Genomic DNA, 21,848 nt, shown 5'->3' on the forward strand with positions numbered 1-21,848 from the left:
CTGCTTTTCAACTGAGAAAGAGTGGTGTAAAGGCACACACTTGTTTGCAGTTAAGGAGTCAGTTCAGGAATCGTTAGGGTTGGGTCCCTTTGAGTTAGACTTGAATTTACAAGACTATGTGACTACGTTCTGAACAAGACTTCTGAGGGCTACTCAAGTTGCCAGGGAAAATATGAAGTTATCGCAGGACAACATGAAAGCCCACTTTGACAAAAACAAAAGAGTAAAGATAGAAATTGCAGTCCTAGCGACAGGCTTTTGGTGTTTTTACCCATATCCAGTGAACCTTTAAGATACCAAAGTCCGTACGTGATAGACAAGAAAGTCAGTAAAACCGACTACATTGTACAAACAAAAACGGATGTGTCATTTGAATATGATCAAAGAATATTATGACATGTCTATACATGTACCGCCAAATGTTATTTCTACAGTTTCTCCTATTGAATCTGTATCAGATGAATGCCGTTCCGAATTTACAAGTGAGCATATGAAGTTTGATGATTTAGGTGAGATAGCTCGCCCTAGGCTGAAACATTCATAAGTGTTAAACAATCTTGAAGGGAAGGTAGCTCACCTTACTTACGAAAAACAGAGACAGTTGTCAGATTTACTTCATTTCATTAAGTTACTGAAGTTTGTCCATTTGTTATCGGGTGTACCTAGTCGTACCTATATATTTAGTCACGAGCTGTATGTTATCTATTGCCTGTGAAAAAGCATCCCTATCGAAGCAACACCTGACTACTACCAATGTTGTACCGAGCTGAAACGAGTGATCTCATTATACAAAACCAACTCATAACCCAATACCAAGAGTTGATGACTGTATTGACAGAATTGGTCAAGCAGTTTGTGAGTCTGACCTTTTCAAGGGGTATTACCAGATTATACCTAACGTGTAATGAAGATATCGACTTTTGCAGCACCAGATGTTCTTTATCTTTAATAAAAATTATTCAGTAAAAAGTTTGTGCCTTTGGGATTAAAAAATGCACCGACTACCTTTCATCGCCTCATCAATGAAGTCATTTCAGGTTTTTGGTTCACCTCCATGGTTCAGAGACTTACATTGATGACATTATCAGTCATTCTATGGAGTGGGACGATAATTTAAAGAAGACCCATGCCTTCTCTGAGAGGCGATCACTGGCAACATTGGCTGAAAATCTGTCCAAGTGTGCATTTGCTATGGCCAATGTTGTATTTTTAGGTCTCGTAGTCGGTCAAGGTCAGGAACAACAGAATAATGCAATATTTTTTTTAAACGATTATAGCTTTAAAATTGTCCATTCAAAGAAAGTTTTCAATGTTCAAACTTTCTTGTCATAGTTTGGTAATATGCAGTAGTATTGATTTTAAGTGGCAGTACATTGATAGAGGTGCTCATAAAATGTCAAGAGTTCTGTTGGCCTTTGGTGATATTCCCACGGCAACCCGTGTAAAACAGTGACTTCCCTTAGTGTTTACAGTCCGTCCCAGATCTTAACACCTTCGTTACCCTCGAGGTATGTAGAGTTCAACTGTGAGGAGTTTGTTTACAGTTATCAACTTCAAGACGCTTCGATGCAGCAATTCGAGATCTTCCTCCTACGAATTGACTTGCGACTTTTCTACTTGCCCAGTGGGAAACCAGCGACTCTTCTGTCTGTCTTCAGAATGGAGCACGTGCCTTATTCAAAACTTTCCAAAGTGACAAATACTGAACATTCGTGAGGGCACTGACTTCTGTAACACTTATTTTTTGTTGCTGCTACATATTTGAGCCAATGTATTGCCTTTTATGACTGTGAACATAATCCTGAGTATTTCAGTATAATTGTTGATTGTTCATTGATCTTGTGAGGTTACGTTCTGATTTCATGATTTAGTTCTGTACGTCCCAAAATGTTGACTGATCTTCGCGTTTCAATTTGGGAATCAATACGTGACAGAGGCAAAGGTTGGGTTGACAGTGTTTAAACCGACAGACGACACGCTACAATGTATGTTGATGGTCTCGCTGACAATACATTTAAACTGACAACATTCACACATTTGTTAAACAAATAGTGCGTAACGTTGCGAACTATATGACATTGATTTGTTCGTATGTTGTGTGTTTAGAAAAAATGACAGTATAATTCATATGAGCCACATCTAGATAACACTTGTGCATACACGAGCTGATATGAAGATATTGCTGTAGAGGTGTGACTGTATACATGTGGCAGTATCTATTATGATGTGGTTATTCCATCGTACAAAAACAATTTCCATAATCATAATATAAAAAGCCAATGATAGAGAATATCCAGTCTCGATTATCCGACGAAACAGATTCCATTGGGTGTAAACGATATCTTAGCGGAGTTACTTACATGAGTGGATAACTATATATTAGTGACTGAATAAAAATTTATAAAAAAAACAAAAAACTTTAAATTAGTGATGACACCATGTGTCTCCGCTAAAAGCAGAGTACATTGAACGATTCCGACTATATCATAAGCATGTGTGCATGAATTAATATCAAATAATGTGAGTACAGCACAAAAAAAGGAATCAATGCATTGATCAATTCCTAAAACTTCAGACTGAGCACGCAATGTGGGACTAACGCCATTTTATAAATAAATTCCTAAACTTCAGAGTGAGCATGTAACTTGGGTTTAACGCCGATTTGAACATTAATTCTGTTTTATTACATAGTGTCGGTTTAATGTTGGAGGAAAGACAACATTGACACTGGTTGTATACGTTTACGTGCTCAAAACAAAAAACACAGGTTAGGTACTAAGAGACCAAAGGCCATACCAGGCGAGTCTGGATCCTGAGAGACGACCATGACAGCGACAGGCTAAATGGCCACTCTATGCACCAGGAACATCATTACTTGTCTTTTATCTGAGTGTTCAATAGAGATATATGTTATCACGCTATCAGTTCCATCACTGATATGGATGAAAATGAGAACATCCTCTGACAGTGATATCATCAACGAAGAACCAACCTCTCAAAGATAAGTCTTCGTGACAAATGAGGGGAAACGCCTGCCTTTGAAATCGATAAACAAAAAGTCAAATGTTTAAACTATCTGCTAACTTTCTCACCAGGGTAGACATCTCTGAAATCTGAATACTCATATCAGCAGATGAAATGAAGGAAGCCTCTATCAGACTATAGTCAGCAAAGCACGTGCAACAACAAACGCCGTAAACATCCGGGTTCTTTCCGGGAATAGGACTACCAAAACAGCATGTACTGTGTTGTGTAATATATCGGTGTAAGCAATGTTACACTATGTAATTCCTCTGTATGTATCCCGCAGTAACATTTGCTCTTTGGGAGCATTGTTCGCATGTCGGTGTGGCTTTGTACTAATGCCAAGCAGGTTTGTGTATCGTGAGCAGGTTACCATGTTTGTTTGTATCTCCAGTGTTTCCATCACACCGCATGCTGATTTGTATAACAAAGAATGGTCAATACATTACAGTTGTAGAACTATTTAAGTATCCATGGTTACTTGGCAATGTCTAGCCAGACTGAGTAGATATTTATAAAAGGGTACAGTGCACTGTTCAGACATAACACAATTGACACAACGAGTTTCAAATTATCATCTTTATGACAACTCTGGTTATTTGGTTTTGCTTTTAGGGAATTCATCTCAGTTCAGACACATTATCGTAATTTCGAAGTTCGAGCTCAAGCCTTTCGTATCGCCATCAAGCTTTAAAGGGGCACTGATCTAACGCAATTCCCCGGGACTGGTTGTTGCCTTTGTTATTGTTTTTTCATATCTTATTGTGGATGTTTTCTGCGAGTAGTTTTGCGGTAGTCATACAAACCCTTTCCAGGTATCTATGTATGACAAACAGTTCTATGTCATTGTTCTGTTGAATTGTTTGATAGGCATTACTTAGAAGTTTACGGATGACAAGATAGACACAATTTTATGGATGACAACTTCTTTAATACTGTGAAAAGCGACGTTTCGGTATAGATCCTTATACCGTTGTCAAGCAAGACTGAATAGGGGAAATTGCACAGAATTGTCTTGCTTGACAACGGTATACGGATCTATACCGAAACGTCCCTTTTTACAGTATTAAAGAAGTTGTTATCCATATAATTGTGTCTATCTTGTCATTGTTCTGTTGGGTCGAAAATAGCTAACAAGAATTATTATTGTCAGTATCTTTATTCTAAATATTCAAAATGAACGTATCTCAAATACAATGGCAATGCAGAAAAGATTAGATAACCATTTTTGCATTGATGTACTGGATATCAGTACATGGGTGTAAAACACATAGCTACGTACTTATTTTACCTCAAGGGGAACGGATAGTATTGGTGCTTGTATCCATATGATGATTCTTGAAATATACCATCCTAGTAACACAGATACTGTCCTTTAAGGTGTCTGGAAGAAAACAAATAACCTGAACTGAAAATACAGTATTATAAATACTCTTGGAATCTTAAGACCTAAACACGTATGTGCACCCTGCATCTCGCCTCCTTATCTGAGCTATGTAAGAACACCTTACACATCGTTTATCAAATTAGCTACTTGTTAACCCTCCCTTTTTGTACTTCATGCTCTACCATGTGATACATTGTGTGCATCCGGCTTTTACACGCCACGTGCTGACCATTCCATCCCCTCATGTGTCGCCGCCATGTTTGTTTTCCCACAGTGCCCTCCGCCCTTATTGCCAGGCATCAAAGGTGGCCCCAGCAGCCTCCTCAAAGCGGCCCAAGACCGACAGTGGCGTCCTCGGGCTAAAATACCGAATCGGCAATGAAAAGAAAATAGTATTCATTTACCGAAGTGTCAATAGACAGATTCCGTGCATTGTGTTAGACTTAGATAATATGAGAGGGATTCTACACCTATTGCCGCCAACTGCGAGCTTGTCTAATTCAATATTCACCGTCACCTATCAGAAGGCTATTAAGAAAGAATAAAACTTCACACGTAGAGATTTGGTTCGGCAAAGTAGAGGATTTGCTATTGAAACGACAGTTTTTGTACACCACCACACAAGACGCCTTCCAACAATCAATACGATGAACTTCATATGATGCACTAATGTGTGGTTCGTGCTCATGTCTAAGTTTCAGAAAAGAGTAAGTGAGTGAGTTGTGTTTAACATTATTCTAGTTATATCACGGCGTGTCAGCTTAATGTGGGAGGAAAGCCCGAAGTGGTGCAGGTCTCAGACGTTTACCACTTCGGTGAAACCCACGAGCACGGGTATGGTGCTGACAAACCTAGAAACATAATCGGGGCGACTTGGGATTCTAACCCACAATCATAGGTTTCTGGCGTGCCCAAGGGACGCAACTCTGCACAGCGAATCGGGGCGACCTAGACGACTGGGCCACCCCTGCCCCCTTCAGAAAGGAAGTAAGGGCGGAGGGGTAGCCCAATGGTTAAAGCGTTCGCACGTCACGCCGAAGACCCGATTCGATTTCCCACATGGGTACATATGTGTGAAGCCCATTTCTGGTGCACCCCTCACTTATATTGCTGGAATATTGCTAAAAGCGGCGTCAAACATACTCACTTATTAATTCACTCAGAAAGGAAGTTTCATGTGGATTCTAATTGTGAGAATGTAACAATGTTTTTATTTATCTGTTATATACCATAAAAACATCACCAGTGTATTGAGAATATCTTGCTATTTTGATATCCGGATAATGAATAATGGATGCATTGGTGGAATTGGTGATATTATGTCCTTAACCGAAGTGTTGTATCCTTATCATATAGACAGACACAAACATGAATGAAAATGTAGCCTTATGCAGACAGTCTATATCCTATATCCAAATATATACTTTCGATCTGGTGAGAACAAGTTCCTTAGAGGTTGTCTAAGCACCACAAAGTGCATCCTGATTGCAACTTATCGATTATGGAATAATTGCATAATGTACAAATCTATAGCCCTACGTTCCCCGCTTCAATTAGTTGGTGGGGTTTGGTGTGAGGGCATGAACCTGACCCCAGCTGAAGGAAGGTCACCCAATCTTGCCTCGATTCAACTCGAATCCCCCCGCCTCAAATTAACGTTTGATATGTAGGACCCCTGGATGCATACACACTATAATTAAGCCCAACTTTCTGAACTAATAAATAACCGATTTTTTACAACACCTATCCCATCACAAATGCCTTGATTAATGACGTTATTCTAAGTAAATGTGTTCGTGCTACTAGTTGAGCGTAATTGTGTACTAATACGATTGTTCATATCACTGAGCAGTAATTTCAAAGCTAACTTCTATGGATTCGCTCTTTTGTGGAAAAGATCTAACGGACAGCATCGGAAAACATCAACCTTCGTCACGTGAATTCAACATCTAGTTTACCCCCAAACTCGAATGTCATTTTGAATAAATTTCGTTGGAGTCCAACTGTAACCAATAATTCGCAACGCGTGTTCAAAAGCATCAAAACGATTAGTAGCTCTCAGGGTCCATTTCTCTGACAGTTTAGGAAAATATGGCCAAATCATCCTCGAATTCCTATTATTTAAAACTTTTGCATGGGAGGTTCTGGCATTTAGCTGTTGGAAAACTACCACGACGTTGTAATTCGATCCAGACGAAGAATTAATTGATGCAACAGCGTTTTCCAAATGAACAATTGCTGAGGCTAATGTTTCACAACACTCCGCCCTCTGCGGAATCTTCAGCCACCGCGCGAGTCGGTTGTTCCTACAGCCAAGCCCCGAGCCAGACATATGTTTTAAATTCTTGGGCAGATAGGAAACAATCCGGACTAATTCCCTGTAAAAACCTCCGGATTATGTCCCAAGGTTCCAGTGAATTGCTCACAGGGCCGTTCGCTATCCCCAAACTCCTACTGTGCAAGTCTTCTGGGCATGTTGGGGAAAATGGCAGTGTATAACTAATAGGAAACCCAGGCCACGAATAAGTCCTTTTAAAAACACAGGCTATCTTTAACAATGCGGATCAGGGCAAGGTTCCATTGGAAAAGACTTAAACTTATCTCATGCCTCTCCAAGGCTGAAATTGATTAAGAGAAAGGTTCCCATTGCAAGCATGAGGGTGAGCGTCCGTAATATTCAATCGATCCCAACTCCCCACATTCATCTGTTAGTTTCACTCCGGTGCGGCTTCCGATCGTACCTCTGGTGGGATTTTATCAAGAAATATTTAATTGTAACTACTCTGAATAGTAATGTGTTCTCTTCCAAACGGATGTTTCAAAGCGGGTTTTAACCCCTAGGCTACTTTCGTTTTTATTTTTAGACGAGGTTGTATTATTAGAGGACGGGTATTCCGGTTTATTGGCGACATATAAGCGTATTTGCATAAACCGCCTTCTTTGAACTTTTAAATGTAACTTTGTACAACTTTACTTGAAGTTTAAGTATCTCAAGTTCAATAGACAGAGTTAACTTGACATAAAGTAAAAACATTTTCCAAGCCAGATTTCTTTTTCGTTTTTAACCGATAGTAGAGAAGAACCCGTAACGGTCCATAGACAAATACACTGTGAATCCCAAAATATACGATGTCTTTGCTGCAATATAAGTGTGAAACCGACGAGCATGGGTATGGTGCTGACAAACCTAGAAACAAATTCGGGGCGAACCGGAATTCGAACCCACAAACATAGGTTTCTGGTGTGCGGCCCAAGGGACGCAACTCTGCACAGCGAATCGCGGCGCCTTAGAAGACAGGGCCACCTGTGCCCACCGTTTGATTGAAATCTTTCTTTGATTGAAACCAATGTTGACATTCGTACTGGTAGATCTGTCTCATGAATGAGGGAGTGAGTTTGGTTTTACGCCGCTTTTAGCAATATTCCAGCAATATCACGGCGGGGAGCACCAGAAATGGGCTTCACACATTGTCAGGAATCCAACCCGGGTGTTCGGCGTGACGAGCGAACGCTTAAACCACTCGGCTGCCCGACCGCCCCGATCTGTCTCATGAAGGGAGTGGGTGAATGTTGTTTGACAACACAGTCCAATATTCCAGCTTTGTCAAAATGGCCTGTTTGTTTGTTATCTAACTCTGCACTCAGCAATATTCAAGCTATATGACGGCGATCTGTAAATAATCGAGTCTGGTCCAGACAATCCAGTGATTGAAAACATGAGCATCGATCCATGCAATTGGGATACGGTGACATGCATCAACCAAGTTCTCGATAGTCGCCTCTTCCGACAAGCATAGTCACCTTTAAAGACAAGCATGGGTTGCTGAAGACGTACTCCATCCCGGAGGCCTGTGAATAATCTAGTCTGAACCAAACAAACTATTGTTTGAAAGTATGAGCAACGACCTACGCCATTGTAGCACTCGATCCCCTTAGTCGGCTCTTACAACAAACATGGGCTAGTGGCGACTTTGTCTTCACACTGGGGAAAACATGTCACACCTCAGGAAAATTCATAATCGAGTCAATGTCGTATGAAAGAATCTTGAAACGTGCAATCACGGACGTTTCTAAAACTTACCCAGACGACACCAGATGCACATGGCAAAATCGTTGTAAAGTCTAAATTTATGTTATTAGTGAATCAATATATACATATTTACCATTTTGTATAGACCCATCCGTTCAATGTGTCAATGCAGCAAGCAATTATACTGTGTGTGTGTTTTTTATAGAAATAATGATATACTGAGCCACTATTGAAACGCATGACCAATTACAAAGGGCTTCAAGATATATTTATTAATTTTCGTCTGTGATATTTTAAGACAAGACAAGACTCGGTCAATATCAAGGCAACATTTCATTTTTGTAGCACTCGCATTATTAGAAACCGACAAATCATTATAGCAACGGTGGTCTGTTTATACTTGAAGAGAACCTAAACTTCTAACGTAATTGGTTCTTCTTTCTTTCATAATAGTAACCTCTTATATCACATGTTACATATTGATACATAAGGTTCATAGTTTGTATGTTACGTTCGAACCGAGATTCGCCCTGATTAAGACCCTTAGTCTGTCAGCACCATACCCATGCTTGCGTCAGGCACACGCACGCGCACGCAGATATACACGCACGCACACACACACACACACATTGCACATACACTGCACACCACACCACACACAGAGATATACACGCACGCACGCACGCACAGTCTATAATTGTAATTAATTATTGTACTTTGACTAAAGAAATTCAATGTTAAACAGGAAAGCTTAGTCTACTTTGGAGGAGGAAACGTTAAATATTTCCACTACTTTGACTGATGTTTAGTCTCAGGCTGATAATGGTAACCCGATACCAAATCGCGACGCATATTACCACGAGAGATGATGAACCGAGTCAGTTTCTGATCAGGAGCCTTGGTACTCAGAACCCAGCTTCTCAACTCTTGTGAGAGATGCCTTCTGTATTGGCTGTGTGGCGTGGGATGAGTCGCCGATCATCCATAATCATTTCATGTATTTTATCAACATTTTCCTTTGCGGTAGTAGTTGAAGGTCTTCCTGCTCTTGGATCATCGTGGAGTCTCCCTGTTCCCTTCTTGAACTCCGCTGCCCTCCTCATAACAGTGGCAAAGAAACGAGCGTCACCCACTAAAGTTGATGACAGTTTTGTGCATTTTCATCAACAGGGAATATGTAGTCCCGTTGATGCCCGCAGAAATATGCTGCCTGGTTGTGTATTTGGTTCAAATGTGACCTGAAAGTATGGAAATTGTTGTTATTAATACATGCAAACTTTCAAGGGGATACCATACAGCCTTCGCAATTAGGTTCAGAACTTTTCAGCCAGAATATTGTAAGATTATGATGCGGAATGCAACCCCTATTTAACTCAGAGTTTTGTAAAAAAAACAACAGCATTACAGTTGATGAATATGGACGACAGCTTTATTGTTCGCCAAATGCAAGACGTCCCAATTCATTCATAACTGAAACACTTGCATACCGCGGAATGTTTACTGTTTTTTTAAAAATTTATTATAATTGCCTCCCTGAAAGATTCATCCATACCAATTAACATTCTGCCCTTATGTTCGGTGTTAGAATTGAACCAATAACAAAATATCTTGGATAAGACGAAAAGTCTGCTTGACGCCAAACCGTCATAATCAGTTTAATCAACTCGTGTCCTTGTGATGTCGTCTTTCGGCCTGTGATCATATTTTCGAGACGCACACTTAATACTCTCCTCCTGATGGTTCCAACATGTCTGCCTACTTGTCTAGTCTTCCCAATTACATGCCTGCTTGCCTCCCTAAATAATGAACTAGCGATTAGACGATGTGGATTCATTGAGGAAAGTGGCATCACGTCTTTGTGCCAAGTCAGCCGTCAGATCTGCAAAGTCTTTCTAGTGGTGTGAGTACCGTGAAGAGTGTTTGGAAGCTGCCACAGGGCCAACATCTCAACGCCTTCTGAAATGAAGATCATCCTGAATAATCTTCAGAATCTTGAACTTGTCATCACGGTGCGATGAGTTGCTGGGTAAGATGTTTAGGTGTCATATAACTAGCTTTTAAGGTCAAGTATAAACGTTTGTTTCAGCCTGAAGGGCCTCTTTGCCATGTTTGTGTTGCCGCTGAAGATTCGAAGAGTGTTTATATCGCTTATTGGCTCAAGTAGGATTGCGGTGAAGGGAATGCTTTGAGGTTCTGGTGGGGTCACTCAACGTTAAATCTGGTCTTCAATTTGGTTTTATCGCAGTATCGTCTCTTATTCACATTGGGATTATTGGGATTTAAGGAGTGATTTAATGCCTCTGACAAACCAACCTCGCGTTCATTGGGAAATGGTTATTTTTTATAGTCACTATAAAATGACCACTTGACAATAAACGCTGGAGTTGTACTATTCATTTCATCTCCAGTAAGGTCATACGGACTGGAGTTGATTGGAAAAATATCCCTATCACTGGATAAATGTGTCTCGATGGTAGTTATCCCGTCAGGATATAGTCTCACAACCTTGGGTAACATATTGCAGAACATTCACGAAGCTCTAGATAGCAGTGAGTGATGCGAGTCTCACAACGCTTGTGGTTTAGTCTGGCCATTTGACGGAGGATGTTGATAGTTAATACAGTGATAGATCTCACTGTCAATACATTTTCGAAACAGAATAGAAGACACACAACAACACCGACATCATTCTGATATTTTGTTGATGGCATTCAAACTGTACCCGCAAAGAAAAGCGGTAACATATTCCGTTTAAATCATGTACTATTCAGCGACATATCGGGTTTAGTTGTTGTGTAATTGAATTCGACGTCAGTCTGGATAAATAACATTATAAAACAGGCAGTCAAAAAATGCTACCAGGCCTGGCATTCATATTGAACACTTTTACACCGAACCATGTTAACGTTTGATGCATTTGGAAAGTGGCCGTTTACTCAGTTCTCGATTCTCAGACCCATCCATAACCTAGCGCGGTTACATCCATCACCGCGTTATTACTGGGCGGAAGACGCGGACAAGGTCAGCGTCATGGCGGACTTACACGTTTCTTGGCGAGCAGACTCAAACACAGGGTCGCGTTGTAATCTGTCATCACTTTAAAAGTCCATCAATTACACAAGAGAACAGTCGTCACACGCATTATGACATAAAATACCGTTTATTCAGTTTGTCGTAAGTGAGAAATTGGCGCTGCATTATGTGGGGCGTATATAATACATCTAAGAGGTATAGATTTATGAAGGACATAGAGCGATGAAATATGTGATAGGGTAAAGAGAAGGAATGCATGTTTTAAATCTTAATGTTTTAAAAGATATTCGTTTAGTAAGTATGTGTTTGAAGGATACCAAAATTACACCTACGTCAAATGTGAAGACATTTATTCGCTTTTATCAGGATTTTTCCCAGGGAAACACATTAATTTGCAATTTTCTATATTTCGCCAAATCATTGATATGGGGTTTATGGAGTTAAGGAGAGACATGATTCCTGTGATTGATGACGTTTCGAGACATGCCTTCCAAACGCAATAATTGCGGGATGCACCGTGTCATCCCGTTACGAGGGTGTTGTTACTTTTACGGTGCATAAAGCGTACATGTGTTTAAATATGTATGTGTGTATGATAGAAAAGGCGCACAAAATGATAGATCAGTGGCTGGTTGGTTGGTTGGTTGTTTTACGTTGCACTCAGCAATATTCCAGCTATATGACGGCGGTCTGTAAATAATCGAGTGTGGACCAGACGGTCGAGTGATTGATATCATGAGCACCAATTCACCCAATTGGGATCGACGACATGCTTCAACCAAGTCAGCGACCTGACCACCCGATCTCATTAGTCGCCTCTTACGATAAGCATTGTCGCCTTTTACGGCAAGCATGGGTTGCTGAAGACCTATTCTAACCCGGATCTTCACGGGTCGATCAGTGACACTTATGACAAAAAATAATTATCATTTAAAAGGCACCGACCCGACTTTATAATATTGTTCATGTACATTTATTTATTTTTATTTAATCGCTTGAAAACAGAATAATGCGATTTTGCAACGCTGCTATTTCATTATTCACTATTGTACACATCACGTCACTGATTCAAGAACATCATGCGCTGTCAGCTGCGCTTTGGTTTCAATCTATATTTGACTTTAATTGTGTTCCAACGTCTAAAGAGACTCTATAATAACATGTTTTGAGCGAATTTGACTGTTTGCGTCCTATGACGAAGATATCTTTAGATCTGTTGCCATTTAGTGTGTTAACAACTAAAATACACATTAACGTTAATTCATTTTATCTGATTCCGCTATCAACTAATGAAATCTTTAGAGATGTTGTAATATTATCAATCAGTCTATTATAGAAGGTCGTCGACACACAAATTTCATCAGTGGCAGTTCATTATCAGATATTCATAAAGCTGTTCTTAAAATAGACACACACTTGCACATTCTATTAAGTTGATACAACCTAATTCAGTCGAAGACAAGTATTTACTACAGAGTCTTTGACTGCATTGTTTATCTGAACATTTGGAAATATGGACATCATTCCTGCTCTCCAAAGTCTGTATAATGTTCATTTGCCTTGGTCGTACACACTTTGGTCCTACTGGAAGCGATAATTCTGTGTAATTATGGCAATATTCACCAGTGATGAGTTGGAAGACAAATAAAATCTGGGGAATTGTCTGCAGTATTCACATAATGCAATTTATGTTGAAAATTGCAAAATCCCATCTTTATGTTCTGCTTTAGGGATTTGGGGAGTACACACTGTCCATAGCCATTAAATGTTGAAATTTACAATGCCCGTGAGTAAAAACTACTTCAATCCTATTCAGGGTCTCTTAATCTGTTTAAGATTTGCATGGAGACTTTCTCTGGTTGTAATTGTGATATTAAGGAACATTACACAGCCTAGGGTCTGCATTAAATGACGGAACTTGAATATTATTTCATTACCGTATACACGGACCGAAGTTTTGCCGTTATAACGACGATAAAATTAGTGTTCATCAGCCAAGATTGGTAATATTACAAGAGGAGAGGCAGGCATTCAGGGACCTTGCATAGCCTAATGGTTATGAATGATGGCGTTACGTGTGGAAATATTTGACAATGTTGCATTTGCCATATTTTTCTTTATCGTTAGCATGAAAAGGAGAAAGTGATAATTGCGGCCTGAGTACTCAAACTAGGCAACAGGTCATTTGTTGAAAGTCATAAACAGAACTTGCTACAAAAACAGTTAAAACGTAAAATCAATTACTCACACAAGACAACGTAGAGATGTAAATGCCATTGTAGTTTGCGAGGTAAGGTTTAATGCCAGGGTTTAGGTAGATTACAAGACTGTTTGTCTCTATGGAAAAGCTCTGCTGTAGCATGTCGTAAAACAGCGTCTTTCTTTAACAACTCGTGTCGGTTTACGGCAAAGAAATAACGAACTGTGTACCGGGGAAGGTGTTTTTTTGGAGTACCCAAGCGTATGTGAGCCATCCGTGCTTGTGGTACAGCAATATTTCAGATACATGTCAGCTGAATATAATAAATATGCGAAATGTGACGCAGGTCGTAGATGTTAACAATGAGTATGGTAATGTTGTTCGCGGACTAAGGACCACAAGTAGGGAGAACCCGGTATTCGAACCAAAGATCAGCGGTTCCTGGTATTGGAAAGGGACGCATTATGTTGACGAATAGGTCAGCACCAAGATAACGACACAATCTCTGAATCGCCTTTCTTAACTATGCAGCGAATCAGTTTGCCTTTGAACAGCATAAACTGACTTCAGTTATTCAGAACATGGCGCGCCTGTCAGACATGAAGATGGTTAATGCAATATGACGGAATTGTGCAAAAAGTGTGTTAAATGTCCATAAATATCAACACTTATTTAAAAAAACAATACACTCACTCAAATCAAATCAGGTCTTCAGGGTACTCTACTATTCGTAATCCAACTCAGGGTGCTTACATAAGGAGGGTCTTTGACTTAAACCCGTTAACATAATGTGCTGCTGGAGTTAGTTTAGTGTTATACCATTTACCCAACAAGAAGAATGGACTATGCACATTGCACCATTTGGAGGCTCGGAACTCGGATCCTGAACATGAGGAGAAAGAATTGCGCGCATAGGTTCAGGACGTTTGCCTATAAACACTTGTCCCTTTGTAACACCCCCCACCCACCCCAAAATATGCCTTTCTTACTATATTTTTGTTGGAGTTCGTAAATAAACTCAAACCATGGACACGACTGACATAATTCTTTTGTTTTTGACAAATAAATAAATTGTCAGATGAAAGCTGCACCCAACTGGTCCTTCAGCTGCGCCTCTCTTAGATCGTCGTACTTCCATATTCGTTCCCCAATATATTGAATATTGTCATATAAATAAATTCATGATTACGTCTCACAGACAGTGTATGGAGTATTGATTCTGGCAAGTCTGCGTTTGCATGCTAAACGCTCTGCCTATACTTTAACATAGGATGTGGAATCTCTGGACTATTGCACCGGCTGTAATGCAAAGTTTGCCAATTTAAGGACGTGCTACAGTGTCACTGGTGATGCAACACTCTCATCACACGGCCAAACAGGGCCGGTCAAGGAGACATATTATGTGTCCGCTATAATCCCTCGCATCCGTCTATATAGCAAACTACGTCTATATTGTAATTACTGTTTTAGGACCAGTCTGTATTTAACAAGTCGTGAGAACATCTCTATGATAAAATTACCTTCATCCCTTCCATCACACATGTTCTGTGCTTCCTTCTTCGATCCAGACAAGATCTGAAAAGGTAGGATTTTAATCAGTCTGAGCCGATTTGGTAGCTCCGTGTAATGTTGGAGCAATGTATTGTTCTGTGACTCATAATACCACCTTCACAGCAGAAAACGCGTACAAGATCAGTTCCACCATCTCGAGTGATAACGCCTTATTATACGAAGTGGGACGACGCGGTCAAAGTTGCAAGTAGGCTTCCTTTGAGTTTGAGAAACTAATAACTCCCGTATTTGCCTCAATATGCAATTTGTTATAGCACATTTGCCTCTATATTCAATTTCTTATGACGCCTAGTCACCCTAGTTTAATTCCATCTTCGACTGAAATTACCCTATCAGATTCCCGAGATAATATGTAACACACAAAGTGGTACTGCTGTCCCTATTATATATACTTCAAGCGCTTCCTCTAGATGGGTTACTAGAGCATGAGAGTTGGTCCCTTCGTCCAAGTCTCACCTAAACATTACAGAGCATATAGTTTATATACCCTCGCCGCTCCATTCAGCTCTAAAGACTTGAAGTCTCCTTACTATTCGAGGGTTCCTTTATGGAATTATTCTATTTAACCCCATAACGTTCTGTGCTTCCCTATGATTCAAGTGTATGGCGTACTTACTGATTACCCGACTGAATTGCTTCATATGGCCTTACTGAGGAGATGCTATGTTTCTAAAATAGTACCCCAGCGCTCCACTGGTTGGACTTCAGTGATAGGGGTCAACAATCAGTCATTGTAAAGAAATATATTTCTTGTGGAACGGCATTCAATTTGACCTCATGGAATCAATCTATGATTATGTCCTTGTCTGGTTATAGTAATCCACTTACAACTGATCACAGTATGAGTTTAGTGTTTCTTCTGGTTAGAAAATGATATAAATACCGTTTAAAATATATCTACATAAATACCCTTTGAGTTCGTTATAACCGTAGTTTTACTGTATTGTTGTTTCTTCTTTGATCATATTTGTTTACGTTTTGATCTTTCTACGGAGTCCCACTTTGATGAAAACATATTCAAGAAAGAGAGAGAGAAATGTGTATGTAGAACACATTTCTGTGATGATTCCATAATTAACTTCATAAAAGAACTGAAATGAATATGACAAGATTAGAGCAAGGCGAGTGTTTGATCATCGCGACAGGTCGGCTCCCTCCCGTACATAAAAGAATCATGTCAGATCTACTTCATTGTCTGTATCCTTTCTTCATCCGGGTCGCCTTTTCTCGCATTACCTTTTCTTCCGATACAAAATATGCAAAGGCGGCGATACAATTAAAAAAAATCGACAAAGAAATCCTAGATCATTATTTTAACCGCTTAACGGCCCTAAGCTGTTTGTACAACCGCCAAGAACAGAAGTGACGTCCCGGTCTGGGATTCGAGGGGTTAAAGGGCAGGCCAAGAGGGACATACCAGGGGAAGTGGGCTTACTGCTTCATATCCTTCAAGCGTTCATTCACTGGAAATCAAGATGCGTGTTTTTTGTCAAAGTTTGGTTTGAGATTCACATCAAAGAGGATTTACCATGGGAACAGGGAGAATTGGGAAGTAAAATTACCGAAGAAACATCTTCCCATCAAAGAAACAACTCAAGCTGATGTATGCAAACATCTAGACTGTGAGGAAACATGCAAGCTTTTTAAACGAAGGACTTTCAAACATGTCTCACAGTCACATGAATGGAAATAATCTTGCTTCAGTTAGATATTCAATGCCGGGAGTGTATCAGGTTTTACCTAATGGATATTGGATAGCGTTAAGTTTCTTCTGCCATCAAGGATGCGCGATAATGGATACACATAACATACTCTGGCTAATGAAGTGGTCACAAAGAAGGAGTAAGAACTGAACAAAATTGATGACTCAAATCGATACGTTTCTACTGTAAATGTTAGACTACTTACACGTACGTCTAGTTTTTACGCAATTTTATTTTTTAAAATATTTTTAGCCCGAGAAAACTTAATATTTTTTACCTGACAGTTGTTGAGAGAAATCACTGTCCAGTGCACTCAAAAATCAGCAATCTTGACACGTGCATGGATGTGCACGCACATGCATTCATGCATGTATGGAGCATATTAGAGATGCAATCCAACCAGGAACAGTCCTAGCCGAATCCACAAGCGTACGCATACTCTACACACGCTCCATCCCTCACGGTGCATCTTAGACATATTTTGTACCCGTAGTTTGGGGTTGTTTTCACAGAGCGTCATACAATTCTTGATCAGAAGTTGTTTGATCAATGTTAAGACATTCAAGGCCTCAGTAAAGCTTCAAAAAGTTTTATGGTAGACAGAAGGAGGACATTTCCATATTTGACGCATCAGTGGCAATTTACCCAATTGTCCGAGGCAAGCATCTACTTTGACTTGGACCATAATTATGTTCCCGTGTTTTTTTTCAGGGGAACAACTGACATGTCTTTGGAGGTGTTTGTGACGGGGGCCACCGGTGGGGCAGGATACACTAATCTTTTCGCGAACATCTGGTATCATCACTATTTAATAGTGATTCATAAACACATGTTCATGATATAGTCGGAATCGTACAATCGACTCTGGTAGAACCTTTTTTATGAATTTGGAAAGAGGTTTGTAGCTTTTATTTAATTCGTTGCCCAAACTTAACAAGCCTTACTCTCTTACAATTTCCATACATACTTATTGCATTCATTCATCTGACCGACAACCTTCATCAATACCTGTCCACCATCTCCATACTTTACATTTGCTATAGTTTCTCACATGATCTATAATCTTCAGTATGTCAAAACAAAGAAAGAACATTCCCAGAACTAGCTTTCGAAAGCAACGGAATTACTTAATTTTGTATTGAAATGCCGTGTGTAGAAAGTAAAAGAGTAACATCGATCTCATATTCAAATTCTTTGAAAGGTAGAGTGGTTTAAATTGGTTTGTAAATATGAATATGTGTAATCTTGGCTCCATTTTCTTCAATTTTGTTCATCGGGTTATTTTGACACCTCGAGCCTAAATCGATTTCATAATATTCAGATTATATATCGAGTGCCAGACGTTTCTTTTGGTCTAATAATTGAATTAAACCATGTTTAATCGATTACTGCGTGTACCTCATGCGACGTCACATTTATGGATAGGTGCCTTCTTTGGCGACATGAGTAGTTACTTTTTTCACATTCCTTTACATAAAATACTTTTTTCACATCCTGTTAAATAGAATACTGTGACTTCAAGTGTTATATGATTGACACAATACAAAACTTTCATGTATTTGTAGTACTGTCCTTATTTCTTTCGTAGATAGGCCTCATGTAATTGATATTATCTTTTTGTATTCCATTTGAATGTCGTGTATTTGTTATTCCTTACAATTTGAGAAATGCTGACCGTCTTTATAAATAACACCTTTGTTAAAGTTGGGGAGAGGATATTCAGGCAAAAGAAAGCGTCACCATAGGCACTCCTCGCTGGCTTGTTTCTTTATGCACACGAATCAGAATTTCTGCTCGCATTTGCAAAATCAAAACAAGGGACATTGGCCAAGAAGGTTCACTTTAATCTTCAAATACTAGAATAACAAATAGACAATTCCCTTTCACTGATTTACCCACCTTAGTATTTGTAGTACTGTCCTTATTTCTTACGTAGATAGGCCTCATGTAATTAATATGATCTTTTTGTATTCCATTTGAATGTCGTGTATTTGTTATTCCTTACAATTTGAGAAATGCTGACCGTCTTTATAAATAACATCTCTGTTAAAGTTGGGGAGAGGATATTTAGGCAAAAGTAAGCGTCACCATAGGCACTCCTCGCTGGTTTGTTTCTTTATGCACACGAATCAGAATTTCTGCTCGCATTTGCAAAATCAAAACAAGGGACATTGGCCAAGAAGGTTCACTTTAATCTTCAAATACTAGAATAACAAATAGACAATTCCCTTTCACTGATTTACCCACCTGAGCTACAAATATAAGGAACCGGTGTGACCGCCTCATCTGCTTCTTATCTCAATCCATGCGACCAGAGGGATGACTTTCCAATATTCAACTTTCTCTTTATGTTTAGCAATATTCCACCAGCTCCAGCCTTTGTGTCTACATTTCATAACCTTTGAGGTACAATCGAGCATGATGTTTCTACGAAGATTTCAAAGAGCGTCCTGCGACCCTTGATCACGGTTACAACATTCAAGGCCTCAGTAATGCTTCCAAGAATGTTTTGTTATTGAACAAATGACGTCCGTTGCAATTTTCTCTTTTGACTTGTACAATATGTTTCCGTGTTAAGTCATGTGTTTTATGCAATTATGTTCAGTTATAAACAGATTAAACCAATAAATCTCTGGTAACCTCCACGTTTCCCGAAGGATTGTGTAGGAGATAAGAGTATTGTACAGTATTGTGTTTTCAGATTGTTGGTGTTATTCAGTATTCGATGCTCAGAAAAATAAAAAGCAAATCTGAAATCAAATAGAGATTATCACGCGAATGTGTTTTTGAATTGAAAATAACCCATGCAAGGCTCGCTAAATACATGTTTATTTCTTATACGTGATATTTACCGTCCAAAAGATCAAGCCTAACAAAATTTGTCGCAAGGAGTATTCATATCGCTTACATGGTCAGGCTCACTGACTTGCTTGAAGCATGTCATCGATCCCAGATGCGTGGATCGATGCTCATGATATCAATCACTGGACTGTCTGGTCCAGACTCGATTATTTACAGACCGCCGTCATATAGCTTAAATATTGCTGAATGCGGCGTAAAACAACAAATCAACCAATCTTATCGCTTACAAGCGGCACCTAATCTAAAGTTATCCTGGAATGCGCGCATTAATATAATTACAACAGAAGGTCATGGGCAAAAAGACAATTGCTTACTCAGCCAGTGATCGCCTTTTTTCAATCCATCGATTCGCCCGCAAGAGTAACTGCCCTTTGCCAAAGGGAAGCTACTCTAGTCTTTGAGACCGTGACGTAACGCATCTATTTAGAGTCTATCTAGCCTGTCATTATATTCTGAAATGCAGTAAGATGTCCCATACAGCGTCAACACGAAGAAAGGTAGATCGATGTTGTTCCGATTAATATTGATTAAACTTAGGACTTAAGGAATAGGGTATCATTTCGCTAAACCGAATGGCACGTCTTTAAAATTTGCTATTGACTAAAGCAAGTACATATCAAGTAACGTATTCATAAACAATGAAAACTCAAGAAATATTTCCGGGCTTCGAATCCCATTTAACCACGTTTTTCAACCAATCAGATTGCAGAATTCTCTCTCATTCATTTTACAAGTATTACTAACGAGCGTGTAAATACAGAAAATAAACAACTGTTGTATCTTGCTGCGAATGTATTCCCTGTAATGTGTGAACATTAATTTGACGCGATACTTATCATAAGAGTGAGTGAGTGAGGTTGTACTTTGGTACTATTCCAGCAATATCACGGATAGGGACACCAGAAATGGACTTCACACATTGTACCCATGTCGGGATCGAACCCAGGTCTTCGGCGTGACGAGCGAACGCTTTAACCACTAGGCTACCCGACCGCCCCACATTTTATAGATAAGAACATGAATCAGATATATGATCACAATCGCTGTTCGGCATTTTCTCTGGAGTTAGGTTTTTATCATGATGGTCTTTATTGACCCATCTATTTGGACGTAAGATGATGCTAAATTAAGTGTGGAGTTATTTACCCTTGCACCTTTCCTCATGCCATCTGTTGTGAGAACAAGGTCGTGTAGTCGTTATTCTCTATGCGGCTGCATGTCATTTATAAAGGTTCGTGTATAACGAAGCACTTAAGATTCGATTTCATTTACATGCACATACATGTATATCTGCGACCTTTCTGCAAAGATTCAAATTCTAAGATAATTTTGAAACAGTATATACATGAAAAATATGGTTACAACAAAACGACGTGATCTTATGAATGTTTTAGCACGAACCTAACGTGAACCATAGTTACTAAATTTAAAGAGGGACTTTGATCCCATTTTCCACAATATTCATTTAGGTTGAACATTAACTGCCTTCTTCGGCGTTATAGTTTCTACCCCGACATTCCCGCTGTTTACTGCCCTCTATGACATGCTACATTATATGTGGTTTATTCCTTCCTCGGATACCCTGTCGAATTAAGCGTAGCTTTATGCATCACCCGCCTGTCTATCTGATAGACATGAACATGATTAATGGTAAAATAAGTCATTTAAAATTACCACTCCAGGACTAAAGGTCTGGCAAAGTGCATAGGGTATGGAGTACCTATCAACATTCAGATCATTCCATCTTGGCATTATTTAGTTTGGGCTGCTTCTCATCATTTATATATCTGCATCACTGGTACCGAGAGTAGTTGTGACGTTTAGTTTAACGCTGCTTTGAACAGTATTTCAGATTACTTTACGCGACGCTTTTTAATTTGAAGGTTTACAGTTCCGCTGACCATAGCACAAAAATGAAGAAAATGACATTACTTTTGGAACCCGATCAATTTTTGTGTCCATAGAAAACACGAAAAAAGGTATATGAAATAAATAGAAAACAAAACAAACATAACTATTCTGATAAATGAAACAAAG

Source organism: Haliotis rufescens, unplaced genomic scaffold (genome assembly GCF_023055435.1).
Source record: "Haliotis rufescens isolate VD_foot unplaced genomic scaffold, xgHalRufe1.0.p SCAF_1, whole genome shotgun sequence".
Classification (NCBI taxonomy): Eukaryota; Metazoa; Mollusca; class Gastropoda; order Lepetellida; family Haliotidae; genus Haliotis; species Haliotis rufescens.